This window comes from Apostichopus japonicus, chromosome 6 (genome assembly GCF_037975245.1).
Source record: "Apostichopus japonicus isolate 1M-3 chromosome 6, ASM3797524v1, whole genome shotgun sequence".
Taxonomy (NCBI): domain Eukaryota; kingdom Metazoa; phylum Echinodermata; class Holothuroidea; order Aspidochirotida; family Stichopodidae; genus Apostichopus; species Apostichopus japonicus.
Window position 1 is genome coordinate 18,866,087 of NC_092566.1, and position 16,802 is coordinate 18,882,888.

Below are 16,802 nucleotides of genomic sequence, written 5' to 3' on the forward strand. Positions count from 1 at the left end.
ATTTTGGGAAGAATTAAAAAGAGTCGCGATTTTGGCCCAAATCGGACAAAATCATAAGGGTATAGCCTTATGAAATTGGCCATTTTCGGCCAAAAATGAAAGTTCTCAAATCTCTCTCAGACTACGTAGAAGGGACTCCCAGCACCCAGAAGACGCTTCTCTCGAGTCAAAAGTGGCATTCGGCGAAGTTTTAGTCATTTAAATTCGATATGAAATGACGTCGAGATATGGTTATTAAATTTCATTTTTCTACCAAAATATAAGTGTTTATACCACTCTTGTCACCTGGAAAGGAATCCAAAGGGCGCCACACACCACAGGTACAATTTTGGGAAGAATTTAAAAAAGTCGCGTTTTTGGCCAAAATCGGACAAAATCATAAGAATATAGCCTTATGAAATTGGCCATTTTCGGCCAAAAATGAAAGTTCTCAAATCTCTTTCAGACTACTTAGAAGGGACTCCCAGCACCAAGTAGACACTTCTCTCGAGTCAAAAGTGGCATTCGACGAAGTTTTAGTCATTTAAATTAGATATGAAATGACGTCGAGATATGGTTATTAAATTTCATTTTTCCACCAAAATATAAGTGTTTATACCACTCTTGTCACCTGGAAAGGAATCCAAAGGGCGCCACACACCACAGGTACAGTTTTTAGAAGAATTAAAAAAAGTCGCGATTTTGGCCAAAATCGTACAAAATCATAAGGGTATAGCCTCATGAAATTGGCCATTTTGGGCCAAAAATGAAAGTTCTCAAATCTCTCTCAGACTACGTAGAAGGGACTCCCAGCACCCAGAAGACGCTTCTCTCGAGTCAAAAGTGGCATTCGGCGAAGTTTTAGTCATTTAAATTCGATATGAAATGACGTCGAGATATGGTTATTAAATTTCATTTTTCCACCAAAATATAAGTGTTTGTACCACTCTTGTCACCTGGAAAGGAATCCAAAGGGCGCCACACACCACAGGTACAGTTTTTAGAAGAGTTAAAAAAAGTCGCGATTTTGGCCAAAATCGTACAAAATCATAAGGGTATAGCCTTATGAAATTGGCCATTTTCGGCCAAAAATAAAAGTTCTCAAATTTCTCTCAGAATACGTAGAAGGGACTCCCAGCACCCAGAAGACGCTTTTCTCGAGACAAAAGTGTCATTCGACGAAGTTTTTGTCATTTAAATTCGATATGAAATGACGTCAAGATATGGTTATTAAATTTCATTTTCCATCAAAATATAAGTGCTTATACCACTCTTGTCACCTGGAAAGGATTCCAAAGGGCGCCACACACCACAGGTACAATTTTGGGAAGAATTAAAAAGAGTCGCGATTTTGGCCCAAATCGGACAAAATCATAAGGGTATAGCCTTATGAAATTGGCCATTTTCGGCCAAAAATGAAAGTTCTCAAATCTCTTTCAGACTACGTAGAAGGGACTCCCAGCACCAAGTAGACACTTCTCTCGAGTCAAAAGTGGCATTCGACGAAGTTTTAGTAATTTAAATTCGATATGAAATGACGTCAAGATATGGTTATTAAATTTCATTTTTCCACCAAAATATAAGTGCTTATACCACTCTTGTCACCTGGAAAGGAATCCAAATGGCGCCACACACCACAGGTACAATTTTGGGAAGAATTAAAAAAATCGGACAAAATCATAAGGGTATAGCCTTATGAAATTGGCCATTTTCGGCCAAAAGTGAAAGTTCTCAAATCTCTCTCAGACTACGTAGAAGGGACTCCCAGCACCAAGTAGACACTTCTCTCGAGTCAAAAGTGGCATTCGGCGAAGTTTTAGTCATTTAAATTAGATATGAAATGACGTCGAGATATGGTTATTAAATTTCATTTTTCCACCAAAATATAAGTGCTTATACCACTCTTGTCACCTGGAAAGGAATCCAAAGGGCGCCACACACCACAGGTACAATTTTGGGAAGAATTAAAAAGAGTCGCGATTTTGGCCAAAATCGGACAAAATCATAAGGGTATAGCCTTATGAAATTGGCCATTTTCGGCCAAAAATGAAAGTTCTCAAATCTCTCTCAGACTACGTAGAAGGGACTCCCAGCACCAAGTAGACACTTCTCTCGAGTCAAAAGTGGCATTCGACGAAGTTTTAGTCATTTAAATTCGATATGAAATGACGTCAAGATATGGTTATTAAATTTCATTTTTCCACCAAAATATAAGTGCTTATACCACTCTTGTCACCTGGAAAGGAATCCAAATGGCGCCACACACCACAGGTACAATTTTGGGAAGAATTAAAAAAATCGGACAAAATCATAAGGGTATAGCCTTATGAAATTGGCCATTTTCGGCCAAAAGTGAAAGTTCTCAAATCTCTCTCAGACTACGTAGAAGGGACTCCCAGCACCAAGTAGACACTTCTCTCGAGTCAAAAGTGGCATTCGGCGAAGTTTTAGTCATTTAAATTAGATATGAAATGACGTCGAGATATGGTTATTAAATTTCATTTTTCCACCAAAATATAAGTGCTTATACCACTCTTGTCACCTGGAAAGGAATCCAAAGGGCGCCACACACCACAGGTACAATTTTGGGAAGAATTAAAAAGAGTCGCGATTTTGGCCCAAATCGGACAAAATCATAAGGGTATAGCCTTATGAAATTGGCCATTTTCGGCCAAAAATGAAAGTTCTCAAATCTCTCTCAGACTACGTAGAAGGGACTCCCAGCACCCAGAAGACGCTTCTCTCGAGTCAAAAGTGGCATTCGGCGAAGTTTTAGTCATTTAAATTCGATATGAAATGACGTCGAGATATGGTTATTAAATTTCATTTTTCCACCAAAATATAAGTGTTTATACCACTCTTGTCACCTGGAAAGGAAACCAAAGCGCGCCACACACCACAGGTACAGTTTTTAGAAGAATTAAAAAGGTCGCGATTTTGGCCACAATCGGACAAAATCATAAGGGTATAGCCTTATGAAATTGGCCATTTTGGGCCAAAAATGAAAGTTCTCAAATTTCTCTCAGACTACGTAGAAGGGACTCCCAGCACCCAGTAGACGCTTCTCTCGAGACAAAAGTGGCATTCGACGAAGTCTTAGTAATTTAAATTAGATAAGAAATGACGTCCAGATATGGTTATTAAATTTCATTTTTCTACCAAAATATAAGTGTTTATACCACTCTTGTCACCTGGAAAGGAATCCAAAGGGCGCCACACACCACAGGTACAATTTTGGGAAGAATTTAAAAAAGTCGCGTTTTTGGCCAAAATCGGACAAAATCATAAGAATATAGCCTTATGAAATTGGCCATTTTCGGCCAAAAATGAAAGTTCTCAAATCTCTCTCAGACTACGTAGAAGGTACTCCCAGCACCAAGTAGACACTTCTCTAGAGTCAAAAGTGGCATTCGACGAAGTTTTAGTCATTTAAATTAGATATGAAATGACGTCAAGATAAGGTTATTAAATTTCATTTTTCCACCAAAATATAAGTGTTTATATCACTCTTGTCACCTGGAAAGGAATCCAAAGGGCGCCACACACCACAGGTACAATTTTGGGAAGAATTAAAAAAATCGGACAAAATCATAAGGGCCTTATGAAATTGGCCATTTTCGGCCAAAAATGAAAGTTCTCAAATTTCTCCCAGACTACGTAGAAGGAACTCTCAGCACCCAGACGACGCTTCTCTCGCGTCAAAAGTGGCATTCGGCGAAGTTTTAGTCATTTAAATTAGATATGAAATGACGTCGAGATATGGTTATTAAATTTCATTTTTCCACCAAAATATAAGTGTTTGTACCACTCTTGTCACCTGGAAAGGAATCCAAAGGGCGCCACACACCACAGGTACAGTTTTTAGAAGAATTAAAAAAAGTCGCGATTTTGGCCAAAATCGTACAAAATCATAAGGGTATAGCCTCATGAAATTGGCCATTTTCGGCCAAAAATGAAAGTTCTCAAATCTCTCTCAGACTACGTAGAAGGGACTCCCAGCACCAAGTAGACACTTCTCTCGAGTCAAAAGTGGCATTCGGCGAAGTTTTAGTCATTTAAATTAGATATGAAATGACGTCGAGATATGGTTATTAAATTTCATTTTTCCACCAAAATATAAGTGCTTATACCACTCTTGTCACCTGGAAAGGAATCCAAAGGGCGCCACACACCACAGGTACAATTTTGGGAAGAATTAAAAAGAGTCGCGATTTTGGCCAAAATCGGACAAAATCATAAGGGTATAGCCTTATGAAATTGGCCATTTTCGGCCAAAAATGAAAGTTCTCAAATCTCTTTCAGACTACGTAGAAGGGACTCCCAGCACCAAGTAGACACTTCTCTCGAGTCAAAAGTGGCATTCGACGAAGTTTTAGTCATTTAAATTAGATATGAAATGTCGTCAAGATATGGTTATTAAATTTCATTTTTCCACCAAAATATAAGTGCTTATACCACTCTTGTCACCTGGAAAGGAATCCAAATGGCGCCACACACCACAGGTACAATTTTGGGAAGAATTAAAAAAATCGGACAAAATCATAAGGGTATAGCCTTATGAAATTGGCCATTTTCGGCCAAAAGTGAAAGTTCTCAAATCTCTCTCAGACTACGTAGAAGGGACTCCCAGCACCAAGTAGACACTTCTCTCGAGTCAAAAGTGGCATTCGGCGAAGTTTTAGTCATTTAAATTAGATATGAAATGACGTCGAGATATGGTTATTAAATTTCATTTTTCCACCAAAATATAAGTGCTTATACCACTCTTGTCACCTGGAAAGGAATCCAAAGGGCGCCACACACCACAGGTACAATTTTGGGAAGAATTAAAAAAATCGCGATTTTGGCCCAAATCGGACAAAATCATAAGGGTATAGCCTTATGAAATTGGCCATTTTCGGCCAAAAATGAAAGTTCTCAAATCTCTCTCAGACTACGTAGAAGGGACTCTCAGCACCAAGAAGACGCTTCTCTCGAGTCAAAAGTGGCATTCGGCGAAGTTTTAGTCATTTAAATTCGATATGAAATGACGTCGAGATATGGTTATTAAATTTCATTTTTCCACCAAAATATAAGTGTTTATACCACTCTTGTCACCTGGAAAGGAAACCAAAGCGCGCCACACACCACAGGTACAGTTTTTAGAAGAATTAAAAAGGTCGCGATTTTGGCCACAATCGGACAAAATCATAAGGGTATAGCCTTATGAAATTGGCCATTTTGGGCCAAAAATGAAAGTTCTCAAATTTCTCTCAGACTACGTAGAAGGGACTCCCAGCACCCAGTAGACGCTTCTCTCGAGACAAAAGTGGCATTCGACGAAGTCTTAGTAATTTAAATTAGATAAGAAATGACGTCCAGATATGGTTATTAAATTTCATTTTTCCACCAAAATATAAGTGCTTATACCACTCTTGTCACCTGGAAAGGAATCCAAATGGCGCCACACACCACAGGTACAATTTTGGGAAGAATTAAAAAAATCGGACAAAATCATAAGGGTATAGCCTTATGAAATTGGCCATTTTCGGCCAAAAGTGAAAGTTCTCAAATCTCTCTCAGACTACGTAGAAGGGACTCCCAGCACCAAGTAGACACTTCTCTAGAGTCAAAAGTGGCATTCGGCGAAGTTTTAGTCATTTAAATTAGATATGAAATGACGTCGAGATATGGTTATTAAATTTCATTTTTCCACCAAAATATAAGTGCTTATACCACTCTTGTCACCTGGAAAGGAATCCAAAGGGCGCCACACACCACAGGTACAATTTTGGGAAGAATTAAAAAGAGTCGCGATTTTGGCCAAAATCGGACAAAATCATAAGGGTATAGCCTTATGAAATTGGCCATTTTCGGCCAAAAATGAAAGTTCTCAAATCTCTTTCAGACTACGTAGAAGGGACTCCCAGCACCAAGTAGACACTTCTCTCGAGTCAAAAGTGGCATTCGACGAAGTTTTAGTCATTTAAATTAGATATGAAATGTCGTCAAGATATGGTTATTAAATTTCATTTTTCCACCAAAATATAAGTGCTTATACCACTCTTGTCACCTGGAAAGGAATCCAAAGGGCGCCACACACCACAGGTACAATTTTGGGAAGAATTAAAAAAATCGGACAAAATCATAAGGGTATAGCCTTATGAAATTGGCCATTTTCGGCCAAAAGTGAAAGTTCTCAAATCTCTCTCAGACTACGTAGAAGGGACTCCCAGCACCAAGTAGACACTTCTCTCGAGTCAAAAGTGGCATTCGGCGAAGTTTTAGTCATTTAAATTAGATATGAAATGACGTCGAGATATGGTTATTAAATTTCATTTTTCCACCAAAATATAAGTGCTTATACCACTCTTGTCACCTGGAAAGGAATCCAAAGGGCGCCACACACCACAGGTACAATTTTGGGAAGAATTAAAAAGAGTCGCGATTTTGGCCAAAATCGGACAAAATCATAAGGGTATAGCCTTATGAAATTGGCCATTTTGGGCCAAAAATGAAAGTTCTCAAATCTCTTTCAGACTACGTAGTAGGGACTCCCAGCACCAAGTAGACACTTCTCTCGAGTCAAAAGTGGCATTCGACGAAGTTTTAGTCATTTAAATTAGATATGAAATGACGTCCAGATATGGTTATTAAATTTCATTTTTCCACCAAAATATAAGTGCTTATACCACTCTTGTCACCTGGAAAGGAATCCAAATGGCGCCACACACCACAGGTACAATTTTGGGAAGAATTAAAAAAATCGGACAAAATCATAAGGGTATAGCCTTATGAAATTGGCCATTTTCGGCCAAAAGTGAAAGTTCTCAAATCTCTCTCAGACTACGTAGAAGGGACTCCCAGCACCAAGTAGACACTTCTCTCGAGTCAAAAGTGGCATTCGGCGAAGTTTTAGTCATTTAAATTAGATATGAAATGACGTCGAGATATGGTTATTAAATTTCATTTTTTCACCAAAATATAAGTGCTTATACCACTCTTGTCACCTGGAAAGGAATCCAAAGGGCGCCACACACCACAGGTACAATTTTGGGAAGAATTAAAAAGAGTCGCGATTTTGGCCAAAATCGTACAAAATCATAAGGGTATAGCCTTATGAAATTGGCCATTTTCGGCCAAAAATGAAAGTTCTCAAATCTCTTTCAGACTACGTAGAAGGGACTCCCAGCACCAAGTAGACACTTCTCTCGAGTCAAAAGTGGCATTCGACGAAGTTTTAGTCATTTAAATTAGATATGAAATGTCGTCAAGATATGGTTATTAAATTTCATTTTTCCACCAAAATATAAGTGCTTATACCACTCTTGTCACCTGGAAAGGAATCCAAATGGCGCCACACACCACAGGTACAATTTTGGGAAGAATTAAAAAAATCGGACAAAATCATAAGGGTATAGCCTTATGAAATTGGCCATTTTCGGCCAAAAGTGAAAGTTCTCAAATCTCTCTCAGACTACGTAGAAGGGACTCCCAGCACCAAGTAGACACTTCTCTCGAGTCAAAAGTGGCATTCGGCGAAGTTTTAGTCATTTAAATTAGATATGAAATGACGTCGAGATATGGTTATTAAATTTCATTTTTCCACCAAAATATAAGTGCTTATACCACTCTTGTCACCTGGAAAGGAATCCAAAGGGCGCCACACACCACAGGTACAATTTTGGGAAGAATTAAAAAAAATCGCGATTTTGGCCCAAATCGGACAAAATCATAAGGGTATAGCCTTATGAAATTGGCCATTTTCGGCCAAAAATGAAAGTTCTCAAATCTCTCTCAGACTACGTAGAAGGGACTCCCAGCACCCAGAAGACGCTTCTCTCGAGTCAAAAGTGGCATTCGGCGAAGTTTTAGTCATTTAAATTCGATATGAAATGACGTCGAGATATGGTTATTAAATTTCATTTTTCCACCAAAATATAAGTGTTTATACCACTCTTGTCACCTGGAAAGGAATCCAAAGGGCGCCACACACCACAGGTACAGTTTTTAGAAGAGTTAAAAAGGTCGCGATTTTGGCCACAATCGGACAAAATCATAAGGGTATAGCCTTATGAAATTGGCCATTTTGGGCCAAAAATGAAAGTTCTCAAATTTCTCTCAGACTACGTAGAAGGGACTCCCAGCACCCAGTAGACGCTTCTCTCGAGACAAAAGTGGCATTCGACGAAGTCTTAGTAATTTAAATTAGATAAGAAATGACGTCCAGATATGGTTATTAAATTTCATTTTTCCACCAAAATATAAGTGTTTATACCACTCTTGTCACCTGGAAAGGAATCCAAAGGGCGCCACACACCACAGGTACAATTTTGGGAAGAATTAAAAAAAGTCGCGATTTTGGCCCAAATCGGACAAAATCATAAGGGTATAGCCTTATGAAATTGGCCATTTTCGGCCAAAAATGAAAGTTCTCAAATCTCTCTCAGACTACGTAGAAGGGACTCTCAGCACCCAGTAGACGCTTCTCTCGAGACAAAAGTGGCATTCGACGAAGTTTTAGTCATTTAAATTAGATATGAAATGACGTCAAGATATGGTTACTAAATTTCATTTTCCACCAAAATATAAGTGTTTATACCACTCTTGTCACCTGGAAAAGAATCCAAAGGGCGCCACACACCACAGGTACAATTTTGGGAAGAATTTAAAAAAGTCGCGATTTTGGCCAAAATCGGACAAAATCATAAGGGTATATAGCCTTATGAAATTGGCCATTTTGGGCCAAACGTGAAAGTTCTCAAATCTCTCTCAGACTACGTAGTAGGGACTCCCAGCACCAAGTAGACAGTTCTCTCGAGTCAAAAGTGGCATTCGGCGAAGTTTTAGTCATTTAAATTAGATATGAAATGACGTCGAGATATGGTTATTAAATTTCATTTTCCCACCAAAATATAAGTGCTTATACCACTCTTGTCACCTGGAAAGGAATCCAAAGGGCGCCACACACCACAGGTACAATTTTGGGAAGAATTAAAAAAAGTCGTGATTTTGGCCACAATCGGACAAAATCATAAGGGTATAGCCTTATGAAATTGGCCATTTTCGGCCAAAAATGAAAGTTCTCAAATTTCTCCCAGACTACGTAGAAGGGACTCTCAGCACCCAGAAGACGCTTCTCTCGAGTCAAAAGTGGCATTCGGCGAAGTTATAGTCATTTAAATTCGATATGAAATGACGTTAAGATATGGTTATTAAATTTCATTTGTCCTCCAAATTATAAGTGTTTCTACTACTCTTGTCACCTAAAAGAATCCAAAGGGCGCCACACACCGCAGGTACATTTTTGGGAAGAATTAAAAAAGTCGCGTTTTCGGCCAAAATCATAAGAAATTGGCCAGTTTGGGCCAAAAATGAAAGTTCTCAAATTTCTCTATGGTTATTCAATTTTAGTTTTCAAATTGAATTTTGAAATGTCGTCAAGATAACATGGCACCTTTCATAAAGTAGGGGTGCGGCCCTGGGCATCTTCCTCCAGGAAAAACAAATTTGTTAGTGGTCAAATGAATCTGTGGAATATTTATACTATAAATTTAGGTACTTTGCTAGTTCTAAACTAAAGGTTGTCCAATCACAACTCTTGAACTTGTATGTGAGGTTTAATAAGTGGGTATTCCCTCATAGGAGTGGTCTAAGCCATCCCTGCTTGATTCTAAAATATCCCTCACTGCACCATTTCCTTCCGACTAACTATTTTTCTACACTGTGACCCTCGACAGTAGTAAAAGAACAACGTTTCAAACGTACTCGAGTCATAAGTTTGATTATACCTGCAAATATATCAAGTCCCAAGAAAATCAGTCGTAACATAACAATCAAGCTTTCTTCTCCGGCAGTTTGTCACTTTGTTGTTGTTGTTAAACTGCTTCGACGATAAGTGATGGCGCTATTTCATTATGTTACACAGAGCCGTATCTACGGCTCTGATGGTTCACAGCCTCGTGATTATTTTGTGAAATACGTAATGGCACTTGTAAGCTTCCTAAGAATTCGTAATAAAAGAATACTACCACGAAGGGTCACGCATTAACCGAAAGCCACCTAGCTCGCTTCTGGCCGATCAAGATCAGCCGACCCCCTCATGGGTTCTTCTCAGGGTCTAACACGGCATCAAGGAAGGCACTGGCATGGGGCCCTAACCCTTACCACTCTGTACCTCAGCCGGATCATTATGAACACCGGGCTTGCCTCGAACCCTAGCACGTCACTTTTAACAGCATTAGAGGTTTGTTCATAGACAAGCGCGCTAACACTCACGTCTGCTGAAAAAGTAACTTGTAAGTGAAATACGTAATTGTAAGCTTCCGTAGACTGAATCCGAACTTTATTTGAACCACAGAATACCACTGCAGAATGATAACAATAAGATAAGAACGAATGGCTCAGGAGTTCTACCAGAAAGCTACTAATTAAAGCTTGTGAAGTATTATACCCCTCTAAGTAAGATAAAACAAGTAGCAATGGTAATCTGGATTTGAGAATAATTATATACAGCTAACACCCCCCCCCCCCCACACACACACACACCTCCGCCCAAACGGAGTAGCAAATCTATCAACAAATATCACATTTTCTGTACCAAATGCTCTTTCAATTTTCGCTTGAATAATGCTATAGTCCTAATTTCTTTAAGTAATAGGCCTACTGATTTATGGTTCCACACAGAAGGTCAAGTGTACTAGTAATGGTATGCCGGGATATCAGTAGTCTACAATATGGATAATGTAATCCATCTTGTTTCTGATAGGAAAATCATGAGTGTGTTTGGTAAAAAAGACTCGTAATTGACAGAGTTTGGCAACAAGCTATTTGAAGCTTTAGACATAAGTATAGCAGTATGATAATCAACAATATCTCCAAATCTGAGAATACGGAATTTTTTGAAAATGGGGTTAGATGGTGCCAAATAATACTCGTTGGCAATGGAACGAACAATTCTTTTCTAAATTAAATGAATGTTATTTGTGAGGGTAGCAGCATACCCGAAACAGGTACAATATGTAATAAAAGGGAGGAAAAGGCTATTATATAAGGTTATCAGTACTCCAATAAGAAGAATCCTTTTCAGTCTATAAATAATAGACTCCGTAATAAAAGAATACTACAACGAAGGGTCACGCATTCAGTGGAAATTATGGGCTGCACACAAGTTTTCATGCATTGCCGCAAAACATTGGAACAAACTAGATCAAAGAGTAAAATAAGCAAGAAATCTTTACCGTTTTAAACGTCTAGTATCTGATATTGTTTATGTCTACTTCACTTTTATTTTTACCAAATTTCTTAATTTTCTTTACTCTGTACACGTTTTAACTATTTTATTAACCAACTAAGTTACATCTTATTTTTTTTTATATATTTTTTTTATTTATGACTTCTTAAATATTCATACATTTTATATTATGATATGTCTTATTAGAGGGAAGATCGTGGAAGATTAGCTATTGCTAAACGAGCTACCCTCTTAAAATAAAGTTTAAAAAAATAAAAAAAAATAAATAAAAGAATACTGCCGACGCAGAGCCACGCATTCAATGGTCATTATGGGCTGCACACATGCCACAAGAGGCAAGGATTAACCGAAAGCCACCTAGCTCGCTTCTGGCCGATCAAGGCCAGCCGGCCCCACTATGGGTATTCTCCGGGTCAAAGACATGAAGGAAGGCGCTGGCATGGGACCTTAAGCCACACCTTTTTGCACCCTGCCGGAACATTACTGCACCGAGCTGGTCTCGAACCCTAGCACGTTTTAACAGAATCTGCAGGTTTATGCCTTGACAACTGCGTCAAACTCCTGAGCGCTGAAAAAGTAAAGTCAGAACTAATACTTAAAGATTCTAACCCGAGAAAAAGATCATTAACGCAAAAGAAACGTCACCGTGTGGTAATCGAACTCGGAACATTCAGCTTGTAGTTCTCCCTTTCATCCACTAAGCTATTTGCCGGATTGAAATGATTGAGGTTTAACTTCACAATGAAATCACGTTATTTCGGCTGCAGCACACTATGAATATTCAATCTTCAATAGCATACCTAAGTAACCATAGCAACGAATACGCAAAAACTTCTGAATGACAGACTTACATAATCATTCATCTTAATTCGTGGGTTGATATTGTTCCATTTTAACAGCTGCTGAATTGAAAAGAGAGATTACTACAAACTAACGCTGGGGGCTTTTGGGATATTCCGCTCTATGCATCAGTACGATTCAAAGATTCTCCGCGAACACCCTAAGCTCCTGGTGTAGAAAATGGCGAGTGAAAATTAGTCCAAATAAATCTAAGCTTGTAATCTTTAAGTACCCTGATTCTAATGACTCGACCGAGGAATAGAGTATCATTAACCTTTTCACCAATCCCTAGTTTCATCGCCACCAGAAAGCTCATTGCAGCAAACTCTTTACCACTTTTTGACCAACTAATTATTTCAAACCAAATATCCTTAAAAACACCCCCCCCCCTTCTTAACCCCCTAATTCTATGACCTCTTGCTTAAATACTTAGTTCATAAAACCTACGCAGAAAACAATTTCAAAAGTTCCCTAGATACATTACGTTTTTTTTTTTTAATTGGGAGGAGGCTTCAGCTCTGGCAGAAGGAGGAGGCCATTGTTTAGGAACCCGGTGGCTAGAGGACTTGTGAGTCAAACCCCAGAGGAATTGTCCTTCTCTGGGGAACAGCCCAGTCACCGGAAACTATTTTTCTTTTTCCATTTTCTTAGCGTAAGGGTACTCCCTGGCAGTGAGGGTTTGCCAGGTCTGGGGCAACCTCCAATTATTTTTCCTAAGTAATTTCCATTATCCATTTAAAGCTTCCAAAGTTTGTGTGCTGCTTGTTTTCCTCTTCGATCGTTTTTTCAAAATGCTATTGTCTTTTTCCCCTTAAATTTCCAATTTACCCGTAGGAGCCACACGGCTTGAACAGGAATTTCACAGGCTGACCATGTAACGCTGGGTGCATTTACGTTATACGCACATATCGTTATGCTGGCATTGTTTTCTTTGTGGATTTAAACTGTATGACACTACGTATCGCAGAATCTGAGCGAACAGTCAAATCCAGAGAGCCGGTTTTTTTTACTCTGTGAAAACATGCAGCCTCATTCTCCACCGCTCCCTTGTTATGCCATGCAATGGCTACCATGTGTTTGTAAGTCAAAATATGCAAAAAATGGTATATATAGAGGTTTCAAAAGGTGGGTGTACCGTCATAGGGTGTCTTAAGCCTTCCCGGCTGAATGAATATATTCCCGACTGAACCAGCCCACCCCCCCCCTCCGACAATGGTATATGGGGCATTGTAACACCTTTTACCCGGTAGGTAAGCGACATGGTGCCACGTACTCTACTTACGACTTTGGCAGAAACTCAAATAACGTTCATGATGGTCCAACTGGATTTTCCGAGCTTCCATACAATCATACAAAGTTGACAAAATTTCAGCTAAAAATCGAATTTCACAAATTTGGTCGGGAGGATCTCCGATGTATAAGGTCTTATAACTTTAAAGTGGGCTACTTTCAAATTTTAAACCTGAGAACAGTTAGAGGCATTCTAAGTTGGACTGTTAACATGTCTCAAATCTTAGACAGGACATATTTCTGAGTCTCCAGGCACGGGTTTCTCTTTTAGAATAAAGTTGGGCCAAGAAATGAAGCAAATTCAAAATGTTCGTTATTACATATCTAAAGGATCTCAAAGCTGATATTAATTATCAATTTAAAAGTAGGCCTCTATAAAAAAAATATAAAAAAAATACGCATAAGATGCTAACATTGAGATTACTTACTATTCGTCGCTTGTTTTTTTTTTTTTTTTTTTGACAAGGAAATAGCAATATGCTTGGTATATAAAAATAATGACAAGGCACTGTCTGGCATTACCAAAAAGTGAAGGTAGGGTCAAAAATAGAAATTTGTCTACTTTTGGTCAAGATACAATTCTGGGTCGGTCAAGGTGCTACTCACTTGGCCTCAAAGGCCAGCATGACAAGGCATGAGGAGAGGGAGGGTGGGGGGGGGGGGGTATATGGGAGACAAAAGAAAGAAAACTTGACATTATAATATGGAACACATGAATATTGACTATTACATTATACGCAAAGATAAAATAAAAATAATAATAATAAGCGACAATAAAATGATTGGACTAGTAATAAAAAGCTACAAGAAAAAAAAAATGGCATGTTGTTAATCATACACATCATCATTGTTTCAGCATCTATTCTTTGTGGGGCAGCACACAATACCAAGGGAAACAAATTGACATATAACTTCCTATAATGGAAAAACAAAACAATCCTAACTCTTGTCTGTATACAAGATTTATCATGGCTCAAAATCGTGATCAATCCATGTACTAAAGGAATATATTTCTGGTTATTTTAACTCTTAGCATCATCAAATGCATCAGATACAAAATATATTCTACTTAATGACATTCCACAATCAATAACTGTTATGGAACTAGACATGGGGACTTAGGTTACTGGTTGAATATGACATTTCATCCGTTTACCAAGAAAGAAAAAAACAACACAATGAAATCAAAATAGTTTTCTTTTCTTTTAATTTTTGGAGGATGTTTTGGGGGTTGGATTATTTCAGACTTTAGGCTATGCTAAATTCTGCCCCTTTTTGTTATTCCAAAACCGATTCCCAAATTACAGGTGGAAACAAATTAACTATAAACTCATTTTCAAATGTGTAAGTTTCCATTACGTTGCTAATTTCTTATTCTTTAATATATTCACCACAGACTCGTTCATTAAACTTAACTTGAAATATCTTAAATCTTACTTTTATTATTACAATTTCTAAAATGACATTTCAGGAATCCACGTATATGCAGCATCATGGAGAAGCAAATTCACAATGACAATTAAAAGTTTGAAATGAAATATTTCAATATTGGCAAATAAAGCGACACCAAGTCCAGCTACACCTTCAGATCTGATGAAATAATGTGCAGATATAACAACCAAACCATGTTGAGATATTGTAACCAGTGGCAACTCCAAGGGAGGGGGGGGGGTGCTGGGCGGTCATGTGCCCTCCCAAACAAAAATCGTGCCCCCAGATGCGTTTTGTAGTGTTAATTTTTTTTTACAAAGGTCGAAACGTATTGTTTTTCAGCAAAACTGATTTCCACCGACCATCACAATAACCCGTTGTTTTCTCACTAACAAGGTCACAGAGGCCCGGCGGGAATCGCTAGTGCTTAAACTTCACTACTACACTGCATGAATTTCAATTTCAACTTCCAACACTCTTATTTAAAAACATTATCAAAGCGTAAAGGGTTATTAATTTCCATATTTTGTATAACTTTTTTATCCACCTCAATTTAAAACATAAATATCAGACAGACTATAAGCCCGAACATTCTTGAACATTAAGTTACTTCAAGTTGCAAAAATATAGCACTAGATTGCATCTAAGGACCCTCAATTAATCAAAAATTTCTCAATAGCCCCTCCCCAGGACGGCATCCACAAATAAAAAGTAGTGCCCCCAATTTAAGCTGTGCCCTCCCTGTGTCCCCCAGGTTGAAATATCTGGCGTCGCCACTGGTTGTAACTATAAGAGCCAATTCCACTCGGGCTGGCACCTTCATAGTCCTCCCATGCACATCCAGAAAACGTTCATTTATTGGAATATAAGTGGCAACGGCACGGTGAAAAATTTAAACCCTTCCCATTCCACCCCTAATTCAATACGAACTTTACAAAAACATGCTAACTTTCAAAAGCCCATCTTTGATCTTTTGTAGCAATTGACACCATTGTACTTCAAACAGCAAATAACTTTGTACTATTAACGCACGCCCCAACTTCAAAAAATACCTAGGCACCTTATATATGATATATATATGTATGTCTCCCTTGCTCATCCCTCACTCCCCTCCCCCTTCCCACGGAGCCCCCCCCCCCACACACACACACACATTCCAACTTGACTGCGTAGGTTACATGCCTGTCTACAGCAACCAACCAAAAAAATGATGGCATATGAAGACGAAGGCTACCTATTGTGTAATGAAAACAAAAGTTGAAATTCAGCAATTTTGTTGAAAAATTATCATACTAAAATGCTGTTGTTCTTTGTGTGGCACAGACATTAGGAGGAATTAAAAGGGGGAGAAAAAAAAACACTTTAGTGATACACTGATGAAAAGATAACGGAGAATTGAAGAAAACAAGTTCTGTTTCTTATAAAATTGTACGTATGATATGTTTGCTCAAGGAACCAATACATATGTGGCTTGACGAACATTCATATTTTGTATATCATTGAATATTAATATATCATACTGAGTTGAAATGTATAATGAAATAAATTTTACATTCTGCAATTTCTTTCAGGCTTCAAAAATTCATAGTTTTTTGCCTAAAAAAAAACTTCTGAGAGATTTACAACTCTTGGGGTAGTTGTCCGCTAATGAGGAGGTTCAAAATTTGACAATTATATGGTGCTTAATTCATGGAAAAACTATCGTAAAACTATTATAAGTATGTGGACATAAGCTGTGAAATGGTCCAAAGATTCAAGGAGAATCCGAAGATAACAATGGTAAAGTAAAATGATACAAAATATTGTTTTTTTCATTGATACAAGATTTGATATAAATAGCTCCAAATAGGTAAAGGAGAAGCAAACCCAAGAATCTTCTTCAGCTTATATCATACATATATGTTATGTTTGGGATGCACAACTCCCCAAAATATGTAAAGGAAAATGTTTGTTCCCTGTGAGAGATTATCAGGTCATGTCAGGGGCCAACCATGTTGCCAGTCTGTGATATCCTGATACTACATGTCCT